Below are 17,813 nucleotides of genomic sequence, written 5' to 3' on the forward strand. Positions count from 1 at the left end.
GATTCAGATAGGGCATATGTCTTGTTTCCTGAAATATAATAAATAAGAAAGGAAAGTAATAGTAATACTATGATTTGTAAGATCCCTCTAACTTTCAAAAGGATTGTAATTTCAAAAAGATTCACTTATGCATTCATTCTACAAACTTTTACAGTGGGGTTACATTTTATAAGAAGCAGTAAGCTCTGAAGAAAGTGTGTAAGATAAACATTGCCCTTAAAAATTTCTTAAATAACCTATAAAGAACTGTATACATAGTCTGTGCATTCATAAAGTAATTACTTGGCATTTAGACATCATGCTGTATTAAAAAAAAAAAAAACATGTATCTTTAAACACTAGGCTGATAATCACATTCAGCACAAGATGCTCAGTCCAAGGGGGGGCCTGAGGGAACAGAAACTGACAAAAAAAACAGCAGCTTCAAGTCTACCATCTCATGCTCTCTTTCTAGAGCAGAAGGAAGCCAACTTTTTCTGAAGAGGACCAGACAGTAAATATTTCAGGCTTTGCAGTCTCTGTCACAAGTACCCAACTCGGCCATTGTAGTGGGAAGGTGGCCATAGACAATACGTAAAGGAATGGATGTGGCTGTGTTCCCATAAAACTTCATTTACAAAAACAGGCAGTGGGCACGGTTTGACCAGCAGTTTGTAGTTTGCAAACTTTGTTCTAGTTGTCCACCTATCGCCTGGGATTGATAAACAGAATCACAGGCACTATTTTGATGATTTTTCTCTCTCTCTTTTCTCTGTGTGGCTAAATTTACAGAAATTAAATATACAGATGATGCAAGTCTACTGGACTGAACATCTGCATCGGGAACCATGTGATTGCTGAGACAGAGGCTGGACAATATCCTGCTTTCACAGAGATCTTAGATGTGGAAGAGACAGTTAACTGTCCACAAAGATTCAGACTTGCCCTTTCATTGAATAGAGTAGTCTCTGGAGCAGCTGCCCAGCCAAGGACTGTAGTTCCCAACTTCCTTTCATCTAGATGGAACCAAGTGACTATTCTCACCAACTAAATGTGAGCAGAAGTAACATGGGTCACTCATAAGCCAAGATGGTGAAGCAGCAGGTATGCATTCTCCACGCGTTCATCCCATGTTTTCTGGCTGGAGGTATACGACTCCAAGGATCTAGGGGATGATAGAGCCACAAGATAGAAGAAACCTGGGTCCCTGAATTCCTACAGGGAGGTACCCATCAATCAAGTCATTGATAAATATACATCTATTGTGGTAAGCCTCTAAAACTTGAGGGTTTTACTCATCATGGCCACTAGTATTACCCTAACTGATACAATAGTCCAGCCAAGGACACAAACTGCCATCACCAGTGCAGTGAGAACTACATAAACAGCATGCTGAAGGAATAATGGGAGAGACAACTTCTACCTGGGAATTCAGGGGACATATGTCACAGAGTCACTGGGCCTAGAAGGATTAGTCCATGTGATCTTCACAAACAACCCCGTTATCACCATTTGACATATTAAGACTCTGAGATTCAGAGCAGTTAAGTGACTTAGGCGAAGTCAGCCTACCGGTCATCGGCAGAGCTGGGGCTCCTGACTCAACCCCGGTTCCCTTCTCCTTGCATAGCACTGTCTCAAGCCTCTTTTTGGAGAAGCACAAACCCCTAATCTGAAGAACTGATTGGACCTTCCAGGATAGGGTTTAACCAGAAGCTACTTCCCCTGTTCCTCTCCACAAGACAGCTAGTGCCCCACTTCTAGAAGCCATCCTGCTCAGGGATTCATTAATAAGCCAACTCCTTTTTTTCCTTTGGGGGTCAAGCTAATCAGGACACATCACCTTGGGCAGTGTGAAGGGTCTTGTCCATGGGCAAAGCTGCTCCCTACAGCAAAGCATCTGTGCCCACCACAAATGCTGACAGACCCACCATCCGACAGCGAGCTGGCAGCGTGGGAGTCAAAAGGCAGACAAGAGAACAGAGCGTGGCAGAGAGGAGAGAGGGGGAGATATTAACTGTTCCTATTTTTTACTGTGAAAAGAGATTTTTGACACATTAAGTAGAAGAATTTTAATACATCTGCACACACCAAAAAGCCAGTTTCCTGAATGCAGCTCTTCCCTGCTCCAGCATTCTTCACGGCATGATGAAACAGCCCACACTTCACCTTGCTTTTTCTTTTCCCTGAGAATCTCAAAAGCAGATTTCTTCTTTTTTTCTATTGAAACAACAGCCTTTGACTCAGGGGGCTGAAAACTACAGGATGAACTTGTACACCTCCCCCCACACACAACACAACCCACAGTTTTCCGGAACACACTGCTTTTGCCCATTGGAATTGTGCTGAAAACAAACCCATCTCCTTTATATTCGTGCAAATGTACCATTTCAGATGTTTTTCAGCCCTGCATCAGGCAAAAACTGGATCTAAACCCACAAGTCTGTTTTACAGAGCAGCACAATTCAACCAGAGTAGATTGAATTAAGATAAACAGCTTTAAAAATATATTAACTGTTTAAATTCTTTCTCCCCATCTCACATCTCCTCTGTTTGTATCCACATCCACAAACCAATTTGACTGAATAAACTTAAAACTAGCTGGAATGCTGGTGTGAGGGTAAATTGGTATGACCTTTCTGGCCATAGGTATCAAACAATTTATTTATTTATTTATTTATTTATTTATTTATTTATTTATTTGTTTATTTATTTGTCAGGAAGATCAGCCCTGAGCTAACATCTGATCCCAATCCTTTTTTTTCTGAGGAAGATTGGCCCTGAGCTAACATCCGTGCCCACCTTCCTCTAATTTATATGGGATGCCGCCACAGCATGGCTCGACAATCAGTGTGTCAGTGAGCGCCTGGGATACAAACCAGCGATCCCCAGGCCACCGCAGCGGAGCGTGCGCGCTGAACCACTTGCGCCACCCGGCCAGCCCCTCAAACACTTTTAAAATCTACGTTCCCTTTGAGCTAGTAATTCCAATTCTGTGAATTTCTCCTAAGGAAATAATCAAAGGAGCATGCAAAGGTTTATATGTAAAAATGTCCATAAAAGAATTTATAATAGCAAAACAAAACAAACTGAAAAACACTTAAATATCCAACAATAGATAACAATGTTTTTCTGAACTATGGTACATTTCTATAAAATGGAATAATATGAAGTCATTTAAAATGATACTGTTTATATTTAAGATAGAAAAATGTTATGTAAAAACGAACATACAAAAAGTATATGTAGAGTGTATATATACCAGAAATGTACAGGTTGCCATTGGAAAGTCTGGAAAAGATGTATACCAAAATTCAGAGTAAGTTATCTTTGATTCATGGAAACTCACATGATGTGAAAAAAATTTTTTGTTTGCTTATCCACATTCTCTTGTTTTTCATTAAACAAATATTACTTGTACTACAAAAACTAATGAAAAAATAAAATATATGAATGAAACTAAGTATAGCGACTCTACAATATTTTTGATCACCATGATGCCCACTCCTGGTATGGCTGAGTTTTTCACTAACCTGTCAGTGGCTGCAGCATTAGAGCAGAAACGCCCAGTTCAAGGTAGCTTGTTGCTAAACAATGTTCAAGACCCCTAGTCCTGGGTCTGGGCTTCCAAGGCCACTTGTCTTTAAGACTTTATAACATAAATATATAATTTAAAATACAGGTACAGTAATTGGAAGATACTTTATTCCACTCTTCCGACATAAGTACAGAGAGAAACAGGAGCCCTAGAAACAGGGGTCTCCTGTGAGTTTTTTTTTTTTTTTTTTTTTTAAGCAAGAGGATCAGAGAAAACAAAGAATAACCTTCAGTCGGCAGGTCATTTGATGGATGCCCCGGCCATCTGAGAGAGACCCAGAGTGCCTTGGATCCCGGGAAGTCAGCCAGGAACCAGCCGACAAGGAGGGCTCTGTAGCCTAGAGGCTCAGACGTAGGGCTCCCCTCAGCAAAAGCTGCATTGGTGGCATTAGAGAAAGGCTGCAAGATTCATCTGTTTAATCAGCGAGCTCCCAGATGATGCTTGGAGTTTGATATGGATCATTCCAGCCCCTCTCAAATCGATCAACAAGTATTGATTGAGTGCTTACTGTTTGCCAGACTTGACGCTAGGCATTTTGGGAAATGCAGAATGAGTGTAGAATAAGGTCTCTGTCCTCTTCAATTAGTGCTTTACAGGCCCATGTGTAGCAGAGTGGGAACTGCCTGAGTGTGACAATGCGACCTACAGAAATGCATAGGACAGGCACACTGAGATCAGTGAGGCCAGGAAGATTTCAGACAAGAGGTAGACTTGAGCTGTTGTCGGGGGCGGGGAAGACTGCTGGTTGAGAAAATATGACTATGTATTAGGGGAACACTAGCTACAGTAACAAAACACTCTAAAAAGTCAGCGCCTTAACACAACAGAAGTTTATTTCTTGCTCACATGAAGGCCATTGGGCAGTGGGGGTGGGGGTGGGACTCTTCCATATGGTCATTCAGAGTCTCAGGCTGCCAGTTCTGTTATCTTCAACACGTGCCTTTCAAGGCTACTTCAACATTCACCCAGAAAATGGGGAAAAGGTGGGCAAGGATCCCATGGGAGGTCTATATGGTCCAGGCTTGCAAGTGGCTCCATCACTCCTCCCACATCTCACTGGCCTAAAGTCAGTTCATTGCGCCACCTAGATGAAAAGAGGGTATGAACTATGGTCTCTGGCGGGTCAGCCACTTTCCAGCAACTCCCTGAAAGGGGGACACAAAACTTTGGTGGAAAGTTAGCCACAGAGGGAAAAGGCCAGAGGTGGGACCCAGCATGGCAGAGTGTGAAACTGCGGGAGACGGTCACACTGGAGGGGTCAGAGTCTGACATGGACTAGTGAGACCCAGGTCAAGAGGAAAGAAAGAGACTCCACAGCAAGGTGCTTTAAGACTACTCACGGAGTGATGACAAATCGTAAGCCTGGAATGCTTGATCTAGGCAGAGACCTGCCTTGATGATCAGCACTGTGGGGTTTGGGGACTGAAATGACTTCAGGAGGGCTGTGCTCCCATGATGTTACAGTGATGACCACTCACAGTGTCTCAAACAGGCCCCACACTCATCTTCATTACGTGCTTGACCAAGAAGGCCAAAGAGTTTGTAGCTTTCCTTAAACATAACTTGGTTCTTAAAGAATGTTCGCATGACTGATGCAAATCAAGAGAGACCAAAAGAAGCTCAGTTGGAACAGAAGGTTCTAGGGGGTCTTTAGCTCCCCTACAAGAACCTTCTGAGTGAGTTTTCAGGAAAGCCCAGAGCACCCTACCTGAGGCTATGGGGGCCTGCCTGTGAATGTTAGCTCTAAAGACTCATAGGACTGAAGTTCTATCCTAACCCAGGGCAAGGGTGGCAATGAGGGGCTGTCCTATAACTCTCTGAATTCATATGTTTACATTGTTTTCCAATGATGGCGCCATGGATAGTCACTTTAGACAAGTCACGGGACTTCCCCAGGCCTCAGCTTTCTGTGAAACAAGTGAGTTTGACACTAGGATCCCTAAGGCCCTCCCCAGCTATAACATCTTGTGAACATGAGTTCTTTCCACACAGGGAGCCCACTTATGCACTAATAAGATCCTAGGTAGTTTAGAATTCAAAAAGCAATCAAACTAAGGGGAAAAGAAAAGGACCTTAGAGATTGTTAGACTAATACTTCCCAAAATGTGCTTCAGGAATATTAATCTGTAGACTCTTACTAGGATGTGTGGGTATGTGTTTGTGTGTATGTATGTATGTATGTATCATATAAAATACCTAGATATATAGATCTTCATAGTATGTATTTATGTATCTCTATCTATATCTGTGTGCATAATATATAGATACACATTTCTCTATAGTCTCTCTCTCTATATATATATGTGTATATAACACATACATATATACAAATAGATAGATAGATAGATACATAGATAGAGTACAAGCTGACGTCCACACAATCTGCCTAGCACTACGCAGAGAGTTTTTCATGCGTTGGTTCTCTCAATCCTCCCCGCAACACTGTTATCATCATCATCCCCTTGTTGGAGATGAGGAAACTGATGTTTAGAGAGATTGAGCACCTGCCCACGGTCACATTGGTCGTAAGCGGAGGAGAAAGATGTAAACCCAGCCGTGTCTGACTCTAGACTCTGTTTTCAGCCACCACACTCTCATGCTACCTGAGGGTTCTTGGATCAAGTCAGTTTGGAAATTGCCTGGTTGAACAAAACTGAACCAGTTTGTTACTGACAAAACTCTGGCAACCCTGCCTGACTGTCGCATTCTCTGGGGTGGCATAGCAGCTAAGAGCAGACTCAGGGGCAAGACTGCCTGGACCTGAGCTCCAGCTTTGTCCCTTACTGGCTGTGTGACCTTAGACACATCACTTAACCTCTCTGTACCTCTTCTGTAAAATAAGAATAACAGCACCTGCGTCACCAACTACATAGCCTGCAAAGACTGAAAAAATTAATATGTTTTGAGATCAAAACCAAGTGTTATTTAAGCATTGGCTATTACTAGAGTGGCTGTGCTGTCAACTACATTGATCCTGGAGCCTAGTTTTCACAGAGCATCTCTCAGGGGGAGTGGTACGATCCGGACCATCCTTCTCGCTTAAGGATGAGGAGGCTGAGGCGACCAGCCTGGCTCAAGGCCACCCAGGCTGCTAGTGTGAGAGTCCGGTCCCCAGTCCTAGCCCCAAAAATCCACCTGCCTCTCTCTGGTGGACTCAGACATTTCCTGCAAATCTAATTACAGAATTGTAACTAAACAGAAAATCACACAGCTCCTGCCTTTTTTTTTTTTTTTTCCCTCTCAGTGTCCATCCAATGCCCAGTTCAGGGACTTGTGTTCGCTCAGGACAAAAGAGATCTGTAACGAAGTTTTCTGCAGCAGCAGCCGCCGCCTCCCAGAGGGCACTCTCTCTTACCGCCTCACTGCTCCGGCCTTTGAGCTGCCTGAGGCCGAATGACACCGTCTGCCAGGAACGCTGGGCACTTGCAGCCAGGAACCCCGTCCGCGCTGGGCAGCCGGCCCCTGTCCTCGCACCGCCCAGAGCACGCCTGGGAGCTGGGAAAGGAGGAAGGAGAGAAGAAATCCCTCTTGGGCTCTCAGACGGAAACATTTTAGAAAATAGAAATGATTAAAAGTGACAATGACCATAAACTGAAAGTAAAATCAGACAGAAGTTAGGATGAAAATCATCCTATTAAGCTGATGTCCCTTCGATTTGTGTGATTTCTCTGTGATGCTCTGTGTACGTTACTGCTCTGGTTTGTGGAAGTCTTCAGAGTGGCTGGAGTGTGTGTGTGGGGAGAGAGAGATATTCAGAAGAGGGAGGAAGCAAGGAGACAGCAAGAGAGAGCCGGAGAGAAACTTGTGAGCTTCAGCCCCGCTCTGTGGATCTTCCTCAGGCGGAGGCCTTGTTTCATCTGCTCCCAATTGGTGAGTTATGCCTGTCTGTTTACAAGGTCTGGGGTCAGCACCCGAACTGCTATCCGTTCCTCGTCGTGGCTGTGCATGAGAGTGCGCATAATTTCTGGTACAGGGTCCTACTTTTTGTGCTCTCGATATGGTGTACCTTCAATCCTAGGTTATTAACGACTATTTATTACTCCTCAGGTGCTGAGTACACCGAGAACTTCCCTGGACCAAACGCCGCAGTGTGCATTCCTTCCTCTTAAAGGAGGATTTCACGGGCCCACTCTCTACCGAATGGCCTCAGGAATGGTCTGCAGGAATTGGCTGGGTTAAGGGACTAGAGTTAATGGACTTCACAAATAAGGTCTGTGGGACCCCTCAGCTACTCTTGCCCCCCTCCAGGGGTAAACACATTGAGAGGGGTCTGCTGAGAAGAAATCTCTCTCTCAGCTCTGCCAACCAAATAACCACAGCCCACGACACTTCAGCCTTTACATTAGAGGTTCCGTGGATACGAGCTGACTCAATTCACTAAGCATTTGCTGGGCTCCTTCTCCTGAATCCAAATAACTAGATTTTTTTTTTTACTAAACAAAAGAATAAACTAAATATGTACATTTTATTCATTGTTTTCGATATACCCAGGAATTTTTGACTGAATTAAGTAGTTTTACTATTATCCCTCTTTTTAATATTTTATGCTGTGTAGACTCAGGCAGAGTATGTACATAGCATGGGGATGACAAAGATGACAAATGGTAAGAATCCCTCAGCCTAATGCAACTCATATGTCTAAGTCCCCTTATTACTCATCTCTCCCAAGAGATGTTTCAGGATCAGCAGCATCTACCGAGCAGGTGGTCGCAGCCCATGCTGCTGAGGATCAATCATGTATTCAACAAGCATTTATTGAGTACCAACAATATGCCAGATACTGTGCAAGGCACCAGGGACCCAGCTACAAACCAGAAGGATGCAGCCCCTGCTTTCTGGGGTTCCGATCAAGGGTCTCGAGAGCTGAGACCCTAAGACTCAACCCCCTGCTTAGACAGATGAGGACATTGAGACCCAGAGAGGAAAAAGGACTTGCCCAAAGTCACCTTGTACCTGTGTACCTGAGCTGGAACTGAAATCCAGGTCTGCTAGCCCAGGCTGGCTCTGCCCCAGCGTGTGCCCTCCCTCTAATGGAGGAAAGTGTCCTCAGTCAGCTTCCCCGTGCCTCTGGCACATGGTTAGTCGTAGGACCACGACAATAGAGAGCCAGAGGAAGACCACATTTGAAACTACGCTGTTGACGTGGCTTCTGCTCTCCGTTTGCTACCTGTACATGCAAAGCAGATCACCAGCTTCCAAAGGGCAGCTGCCCAGGCTTGCTAATGATAAATAGATATTTAAAAGAAAAAAAATCCTCAAAATATTTATAGAAAAAAATTGCCCAAGAAAAATTCTTTTTTCTAGACCAAAAGAGACTGGCTCTTTTCAGATCCCAAGGAGTTTACAGGTGGATTAAGAAGTGAATTGGCCTGCAGTGGAAGTTGGAGGTGGACCTCAGCATGGAAGTCACTTCTTTCTAATCCCTAGTCCCCAGACCATCAGTCTCAACTCCTCCTCCAGCAACTGAGACCAGGAAAATAGAGAGGTGAGCCACAACAAAGGACAAATAATGACACTAGCTAATATTTGTTAGCACCTTCTGTGTGCCTGAAGTTTCATTACATTCAATGTGTCATTTAATTCCCATTACAGCCTGTGAGGTGGGGGTTAGTTCCTTCCATCTTACGAGGGAGGGAATTGAGCCTCACCTTCCTCCCAGTTACCCAGCCAGCAAGAAGCAGGATTTGGCTCCAAACCTGAGTCCATCTGACTCCAACAACCATCGTTTGTTCACCACACAGCAATAAAATGGTGGAGTTCTCCTGGGAAGAAGTGATGGGAACAAGGAAGGAGCATGATTAAAGTGAGGGGGAAGGGAGAATGCTCGGGTGGTGAATCAACAAATGTTTAATGAGCACATGCTACACGTAAGGCATTCTGCCAGGCATCTGCTGGGAGGATACCAATTGCTCCTGCCATCTCCAACCAGGGCATGGGTCCAGCATTCACCTACTTGTCAAGCCAGGGATGAGGGCAACACCTGTGACTGCTCCCTGTCCCTCACCCTCCACCTCCTGTAACTTCCACCTTCTCGATCCTTCTGTGTACCATCCATCTGCTCCACTCATTTCTAAAATGGGGATAGTCAGGTGCCTACTTCATTAATGCAGATGCAGATAAAGTAACCAGTACAGCCCAAGGCACACAGTAAGTTTCAGTAATAGAACATAGCCAGAATAGTCGTAGCAAGTTCTCAGCTCAAGGTTAGCTGTCATTATTGTGCTTTCTTTACCAGCACGTTGAAATGATGGTTGAAATTTAGGGAAACCTAGAAGTGGGTTTGTGGCCAACTGGTCTACCTCCTTGCGCTAACTACACCTTATGGTGTTAGCTATCTGCATTTTGCCCATGTGGGATCCCATTCTCCTCTCTATCTATTCAGATCTTACAATTTCTTCAAGACCTAAATAAAATACAAGCATTCTAGGAATGAGTCTTCTGACAGAGTATCTTTTTTTTTTTTTTCCAACTTAACCTGCTACAGTTTATTTACTGATTAAAACATTCTCTGCCATAAGGAAAGAACACTACGTCCAGGGCCATCATGCAGAGTTTCACAGGTCGTTCACTGCTCAAAGTGGCAAGCGGGACTAAATGAAGTCTAATACAAGAGAAGCTACTGTACAAGTTAGTTACACAATGAAGGAAAAGGATGATGGAATAGGATGTTGGCAAGAGTAAAAACACCTCAATAAAATGAAAACTCCAGAAGCTCTAGTCATTTCGTGTTTTTTTAATTGCTTCTAGAAATGCAGAGTGGTGGGATTTATAAAATGGAAAAAATAATTTTTAAAGCGTGTTTGGGGAAATTCTTTTTTTTTTTTCTTTTTTTTTAAATTTTTTGTTTATTGCAGTAACACTGGTTTATAACATTGCAAAAATTTCAGGTGTACATCATTGTACTTCTATTTCTACATGGACTACATCATGTTCACCACCAAAATACTAATTACAACCCATCACCACACACATGTACCGAATTATCCCTTTCACCCTCCTCCCTCCCCCCTTCCCCTCTGGTAACCACCAATCCAATCTCTGTCCCTATGTGTTTGTTTATTGTTGTTATTATCTACTACTTAATGAAGGAAATCATACGGTATTTGGCCTTCTCCCTCTGACTTATTTCACTTTGCATTATACCCTCAATGTCCATCCATGTTGTCACAAATGGCTGGATTTAAATCGTTTCTTATGGCTGAGTAGTATTCCATTGTGTATATATACCACAGCTTCTTTATCCATTCGTCCCTTGATGGGCACTTAGGTTGCTTCCAAGTCTTGGCTATCGTGAATAAGGCTGCAATGAACACAGGGGTGCATGTACCTTTGCAAATTGGTGTTTTCAAGTTCTTTGGATAAATACCCAACAGTGGAATAGCTGGATCATATGGTAGTTCTATCGTTGATTTTTTGAGGAATCTCTATACTGTTTTCCATAGTGGCTGCACCAGTTTGCACTCCCACCAGCAGTGTATGAGAGTTCCCTTCTCTCCACATCCTCTCCAACACATGTTGTTTCCTGTCTTGTTAATTATAGCCATTCTGACGGGCGTGAGGTGATATCTCATTGTAGTTTTGATTTGCATTTCCCTGATAGTTAGTGATTTTGAACATCTTTTCATGTGTCTGTTGGCCATCTGTATATCTTCTTTGGAGAAATGTCTGTTCAGGTCTTTTGCCCATTTTTAATTGGGTTGGTAGTTTTGTTGTTGAGATGCATGAGTTCTTTATATATTTTGGAGATTAAGCCCTTATCAGATGTATGGTTTGCAAATATCTTCTCCCAATTGTTAGGTTGTCTTTTCGTTTTGTTGATGGTTTCCTTTGCTGTGCAGAAGCTTTTTAGTTTGATGTAGTCCCATTTGCTTATTTTTTCTATTGTTTCTCTTGCCCGGTCAGATGTGGTGTTTGAAAAGATGTTGCTAAGACCGATGTCAAAGAGCATACTGCCTATGTTTTCTTCTAGAACTTTCACAGTTTCAGGTCTTACATTCAAGTCTTTAATCCATTTGGAGTTAATTTTTGTGTATGGTGTAAGGTAAGGATCTACTTTCAGTTTTTTGCATATGGCTATCCAGTTTTCCCAACACCATTTGTTGAAGAGACTTTCTTTTCCCCATTGTATGTTCTTGGCTCCTTTGTCAAAGATTAGCTGTCCATAGATGTGTGGGTTTATTTCTGGGCTTTCGATTCTATTCCATTGATCTGTGTGTCTGTTTTTGTGCCAGTACCATGCTGTTTTGGTTACTATAGCTTTGTAGTATATTTTGAAATCAGGGAGTGTGATACCTCCAGCTTTGTTCTTTTTTCTCAGGATTCCTTTAGCTATTCGGGGTCTTTTGTTGTTCCATATGAATTTTAGGACTCTTTGTTCTATTTCTGTGAAAAATGTTGTTGGAACTTTGATAGGGATTGCATTGAATCTATAGATGGCTTTAGGAAGTATGGACATCTTAACTATGTTAATTTTTCCAATCCAAGAGCACGGAGTATCTTTCCATTTCTTTGTGTCTTCTTCAATTTCTTTCAGAAATGTTTTATAGTTTTCGGTGTACAGATCTTTCACCTCTTTGGTTAAGTTTATTCCTAGGTATTTTATTCTTTTTGTTGCAATTGTAAATGGGATGGTATTCTTAATTTCTCTTTCTGCTACTTCGTTGTTAGTGTACAGAAATGCAACTGATTTTTGTATGTTGATTTTGTATCCTGCAACTTTACCATATTCGTTTATTACTTCTAAAAGTTTTCTGGTGGATTCTTTAGGGTTTTCTATATATAAAATCATGTCATCTGCAAATAGTGACAGTTTCACTTCTTCCTTTCCAATTTGGATCCCTTTTATTTCTTTCTCTTGCCTGATTGCTCTGGCTAGGACTTCCAATACTATGTTAAATAGGAGTGGTGACAGTGGGCATCCTTGTCTGGTTCCTGTTCTTAGAGGGATAGCTTTCAGTTTTTCACCAGTGAGGATGATATTAGCTGTGGGTTTCTCATATATGGTCTTTATTATGTTGAGGTACTTTCCTTCTATACCTATTTTATTCAGAGTTTTTATCATAAATAGATGCTGGATCTTGTCAAATGCTTTCTCTGCATCTATTGAGATGATCATGTGATTTTTGTTCTTCATTTTATTAATGTGGTGTATTACGTTGATTGATTTGCGAATGTTAAACCATCCCTGCATACCTGGAATAAATCCCACTTGATCATGGTGTATAATCTTTTTAACGTATTGTTGTATGCGATTTGCTAGTATTTTGTTGAGGATTTTCGCATCGATGTTCATCAGTGATATTGGCCTGTAATTTTCTTTTTTTGTGTTGTCCTTGTCTGGTTTTGGTATCAGGGTAATGTCAGCTTCGTAGAATGAGTTAGGAGCTTCCCCCTCAATTTTTTGGAAGAGTTTGAGAAGGATAGGTATTAAGTCTTCTTTGAATGTTTGGTAGAATTCACCAGGGAAGCCGTCTGGTCCTGGACTTTTATTTTTGGGGATGTTTGTGATTACTGTTTCGATCTCCTTACTGGTGATTGGTCTATTCAAATTCTCTACTTCTTCTTGATCCAGTTTTGGAAGGTTGTATGATTCTAAGAATTTATCCATTTCTTCCAGATTGTCGAATTGGTTGGCATATAGTTTTTCATAGTATTCTCTTATAATCTTTGTATTTCTGAGGTGTCTGTTGTAACCTCTCCTCTTTCATTTCTGATTTTACTTATTTGTGCCTTCTCTCTTTTTTTCTTGGTGAGTCTAGCTAAAGGTTTGTCTATTTTGTTGATCTTTTCAAAGAACCAGCTCTTGGTTTTATTAATTTTTTCTATTCTTTTTGGTCTCTATTTCATTTATTTCTGCTCTAATTTTTATTATTTCCCTTCTTCTACTGATTTTGGGCTTTGTTTGTTCTTCTTTTTCCAGTTCCTTTAGGTGCATTTTTAGATTGTTTATTTGAGATTTTTCTTGTTTGTTGAGATAGGCCTGTATCGCTATAAACTTCCCTCTTAGAACCGCTTTTGCTGTATCCCATAAATTCTGGCATGTCGTATTTTCATTTTCATTTGTCTCCAGGTATTTTTTGATTTCTTCTTTGATTTCTTCGTTAACCCAGTCGTTGTTCAGTAGCATTTTGTTTAATCTCCATGTATTTGTGGCTTTTCTGATTTTCTTCCTATAGTTGATTTCTAGTTTCATACCATTGTGGTCAGAAAAGATGCTTGGTATTATTTCAATCTTCTTAAATTTATGGAGACTTGTTTTGTGGCCTAATATGTGATCGATCCTGGAGAATGTCCCATGTGCATTTGAAAAGAACGTGTATTCTTCGGTTTTTGGATGGAATGCTCTGTATATATCTACTAGGTCCATCTGTTCTAAGGTGTCGTTTAAGGCCAATGTTTCCTTATTGATCTTCTGTTTGGATGATCTATCCTTTGGTGTAAGTGGAGTGTTAAAGTCCCCTACTATTATTGTGTTACTGTCTATTTCTGTTTTTATGTCTGTTAATAATTGCTTTATATATTTAGGTGCACCTACATTGGGTGCGTAGATATTTACAAGTGTTATATCCTCTTGTTGGATTGTTCCCTTGATCATTATGTAATGCCCTTCTTTGCCTCTTTTTACAGTTTTTGTTTTAAAGTCTATTTTGTCTGATATGAGTACTGCTACCCCAGCTTTCTTTTCATTGCCATTTGCGTGGAGTATCTTTTTCCATCCCTTCACTTTCAGTTTGTGAGTGTCTTTAGGTCTGAAGTGTGTCTCTTGTATGCAGCATATATATGGGTCTTGATTTTTATCCAGTCAGCCACCCTATGTCTTTTATTTGGGGCATTTGGTCCATTGAGGTTTAAAGTAGCTATTGATAAGTATGTCCTTACTGCCATTTTTTAACTTTTTTTTTTTTTTTCCTCAGTGTTTTAGTAGTCCTTCTCTGTTCCTTACTTCTTCTATACAGAATTGATGGTCACTTTAGTTTGACCTCTGTCTGAAAGCTGTACTCTTTAACTACCCTCCTCCCTCCTTTTATGTTTTTGATATCATATCTAACCTCTTTTTGTGCATTTGTATCCATTACGTTCTAATCGTGGAAATAGATAATTTTTCCTATTTGTGGTCTTCTCTTTTCCCCTTAAATCAGTCCCTTTAACATTTCTTGTAACACTGGTTTCTTGGTGACAAACTCCTTTAATTTTTGCTTATCTGGGAAAATTTTGATCTCTCCTTCCATTTTGAACGATAACCTTGCTGGGTAGAGTATTCTTGGCTGTAAGTTTTTTCCTTTTAGCACTTTAAATATATCGTGCCATTCTCTTCTAGCCTGTAAGGTTTCTGCTGAGAAGTCAGCTGATAGCCTTATGGGGTTTCCTTTGTATGTAACTTGACATTCTCTTGCGGCTTTTAGGATTCTCTCTTTATCTTTAATTCTGGACATTTTGATTATGATGTGTCTTGGTGTGGGCCTCTTTGGGTTTATCTTGTTTGGGGCTCTCTGTGCCTCCTGTACCTGGATGTCTGTTTCCTTCCTTAGGTTAGGGAAGTTTTCATCTATTATTTCTTGAAATAGATTCTCTGCCCCCTTGTCTCGCTCTTCTCCTTCCGGGACACCTATAACACGGATGTTTGTGCGCTTGATGTTGTCCCAGAGGTCCCTTAGACTGTCCTCACTCTTTTTAATTCTTTTCTCTTTTACCTGTTCACCTTGGGTAATTTCTTCTAGTCTTTCTTCCAGCTCACTGATCCGTTCTTCTGTATCCTCTACTCTGCTTTTGAGTCCCTCTAAATGAGTTTTTCATTTCCAGTATTGTATTCTTCATTTCTGATTGGTTCTTTTTTATATCTTCCATTTCTTTGTTGACATTCTCACTGAGTTCATCTATTCTTCTCCCCAGATCAGTGAGCATCCTTAACACTCTTAGTTTGAACTCTCTGTCAGGTAGGTTGCTCATTTCTGTTTCACTTAGTTCCTTTTCTGGGGTTTTGTCCTGTTCCCTTACTTGGAATGTATTCTTTTGCCTCCTCATTTTGCCTCTTTCCCTGTGCTTGTGTCTACATATTAGGTAGGTCAGCTACGTCTCCTGCTCTTGGATAGGTGACCTTAGGTAAGTGATGCCTTAGGAGGCTTCCAGTGTGCTTCCCTCAGTTCTCAATGTTCCAGGGTGGCCCCTATGTGGGCTATGTGTGTCCTTCTATTGTGACCTGTTAGCTCTCCCTATAGGCGCCCAGGGAGGCTGAGTTATGCTCCTGGCCAGCTGTTGTAATGCTCAGCTGCTTGTAGTTGTTGTGGGCCCTTCAGTCTCTTTATCAGGTGTGGGGAGCCCCAGCACAGTTGGCTGTAAGTTCTAATACCACATTTGTGTTGCAGTATTTCTTTTAAGTGAGTAGGTCCCCACCGTGGCAGGTTGTTAGGCTCAGGGCCTTAGAATTGCTGTAAACCTCTAGCCTATTAGGTCTCTTGTCAGCTCTCTGAGGATTGCAGCTGGGTGGGGCTGCCCTCAGGCACAGGAGCACCCAATTGTTTCAGGCTTTGGAAGGTGGGGCAAACCTCCTATGTGGGTCTTTGAGAAGCACAAGTCTTCTGCAGCTGACAAGCCCTGCTGCCCACAGGTCCACACACACAGTCAACACAGTCCTGCCCCGTGTGAGCACCCCGACCTCCCCAAATGGACCCAGTCTCTCCACGGCGGGAACCCCACACACTCCGCCACCACCCCACACTCTCCACCCGCTCCTTGTGCACACCCTGCCCCGCTCAAGTCAGCTCAGTTGCCAGGCTGCAGAGAATCCAGTCACCAATCTATGCAGGCCCACACGTTGCCTGAGGGCTTGTTGTTGGGTGGGGCCAGTCTCTAGGGTGGGCTGCCTGCCCTGGCTGAGCTGGATTAAATCGGTGCTCTAGCGGGTGGAGCAGACCCTGGGCTAGCAGGTCTCAGGGAGAACTCCAATGGCGTCTGTGTCAGCACGCCCACACCAGGCCACAACAATGGCCGCCGCCAATGTCCCAGTCCCTGGAGAGGTCTCACCCCTCACCGAGATGCACTCAGGGCCTATTAGGTGAGTCTCTTGTCACCGAAGCACTGTGCACCTTTCTTTCTGGTGATTTTAGGATGCTTTCTGGAACGGGTGAGTTTGTGCGTGGGCCCTTTAAGAGCCAGTTTTAGTTTCTTTGTGAACCAGGTTTTCTGGGGGTGCTACCCAATGCTTTAGTAGCAGGCAAAGTCAGATATTATGCCGCTGGTCTCAATTGTGCTGGGTCCACAAAATGCCCACAGCGGGGGCGCTCCCCGGCTCAGGGCCCCGCGCCTCCAGGGAGGGTGCGTACCTGTGAGCTGCTCCCGGCGGCCGTGAAGCTGGTGGCTTGTGAAGGCGGTGTTTTTCCTCTCCAGAAGGGAGTCTCTGCCTCTTCCACCTCAATTAGGATTGTCCGTTGTTGCAGGAGTTCCTCTCATCCAGTTTTCAGTTCTGTCTCAGGGGTAATTTTTCCACGAGTAGTTGTAAATTGGCTGTGTCCACGGGAGGAGATGAGTTCAGAGTCTGCCTACGCCGCCATCTTGACTCCGCCCCCTGACAGAGTATCTTTTAGAGGATCACTGTTCAAAAGAAATATAATGTTAGCCACACATGTCATTTTAAATTTTATGTAGCCACATTAAAAAAGATGATAATAATAATTATTATAATTTAAAATTTTTATTTAACCCAATATATCCAAAATATTATCATTTCATTGTGTAATTGATATAAAAATTGCTAATGAGGGATTTTATATTCTTTTTTTTGTGCCAAGTCTTAGGTACCTGGCGGCTTTTACACTCACAGCAGATCTTTGGACTAGCCACATTTCCAGCGCTCATACTGGCATGTGGCTGGTGCCTACCATTTTGGACAAGCTGAGACTGTTCCTTTAAAGACCAAAACATCTCCCACATTAATTGGGTCTGTGTGTGTGTGTGTGTGTGTGTGTGTGTGTGCATGGATCATTAGAGTAGCAGGTGGTCCTGTTGGTCTCTCTGCCCCCAGGGAACGTGTGAAGAAGGAGCCTGTTTCTGGCCAAAGCAAATCACACAAACCCATCTAAGGCCCTCCTGATAATACATTCATAGAGTTTCACACCCCAGCACACAAACAGGCTCCAGCTAAATAGGCTTTTAAAAACGCCTTCGGATCTGTAACCACCTTGCCCCAAAACTGGCTTCACAAAGACAATACCTCTGCATCCCAACACACCCTTTTAAAGGA

At 42.6% G+C, this 17,813-nt stretch overlaps 1 long non-coding RNA gene across 1 annotated transcript; it reads right to left on the reverse strand.

The window, feature by feature from the left end:
- Nucleotides 1-4,397: 4,397 nt before the first annotated feature.
- On the reverse strand, nucleotides 4,398-17,125 carry LOC147915323 (uncharacterized). Its single transcript, XR_015554227.1, has 4 exons — nucleotides 16,897-17,125; nucleotides 9,226-9,339; nucleotides 6,933-7,072; nucleotides 4,398-4,661 (listed from the first exon to the last, which is right to left on the reverse strand). It is a non-coding gene; the product is annotated as an uncharacterized LOC147915323 (long non-coding RNA).
- Nucleotides 17,126-17,813: the final 688 nt, after the last annotated feature.

Source organism: Ceratotherium simum, chromosome 14, assembly GCF_057802395.1.
Source record: "Ceratotherium simum simum isolate JZ-2026a chromosome 14, ASM5780239v1, whole genome shotgun sequence".
NCBI lineage: Eukaryota > Metazoa > Chordata > Mammalia > Perissodactyla > Rhinocerotidae > Ceratotherium > Ceratotherium simum.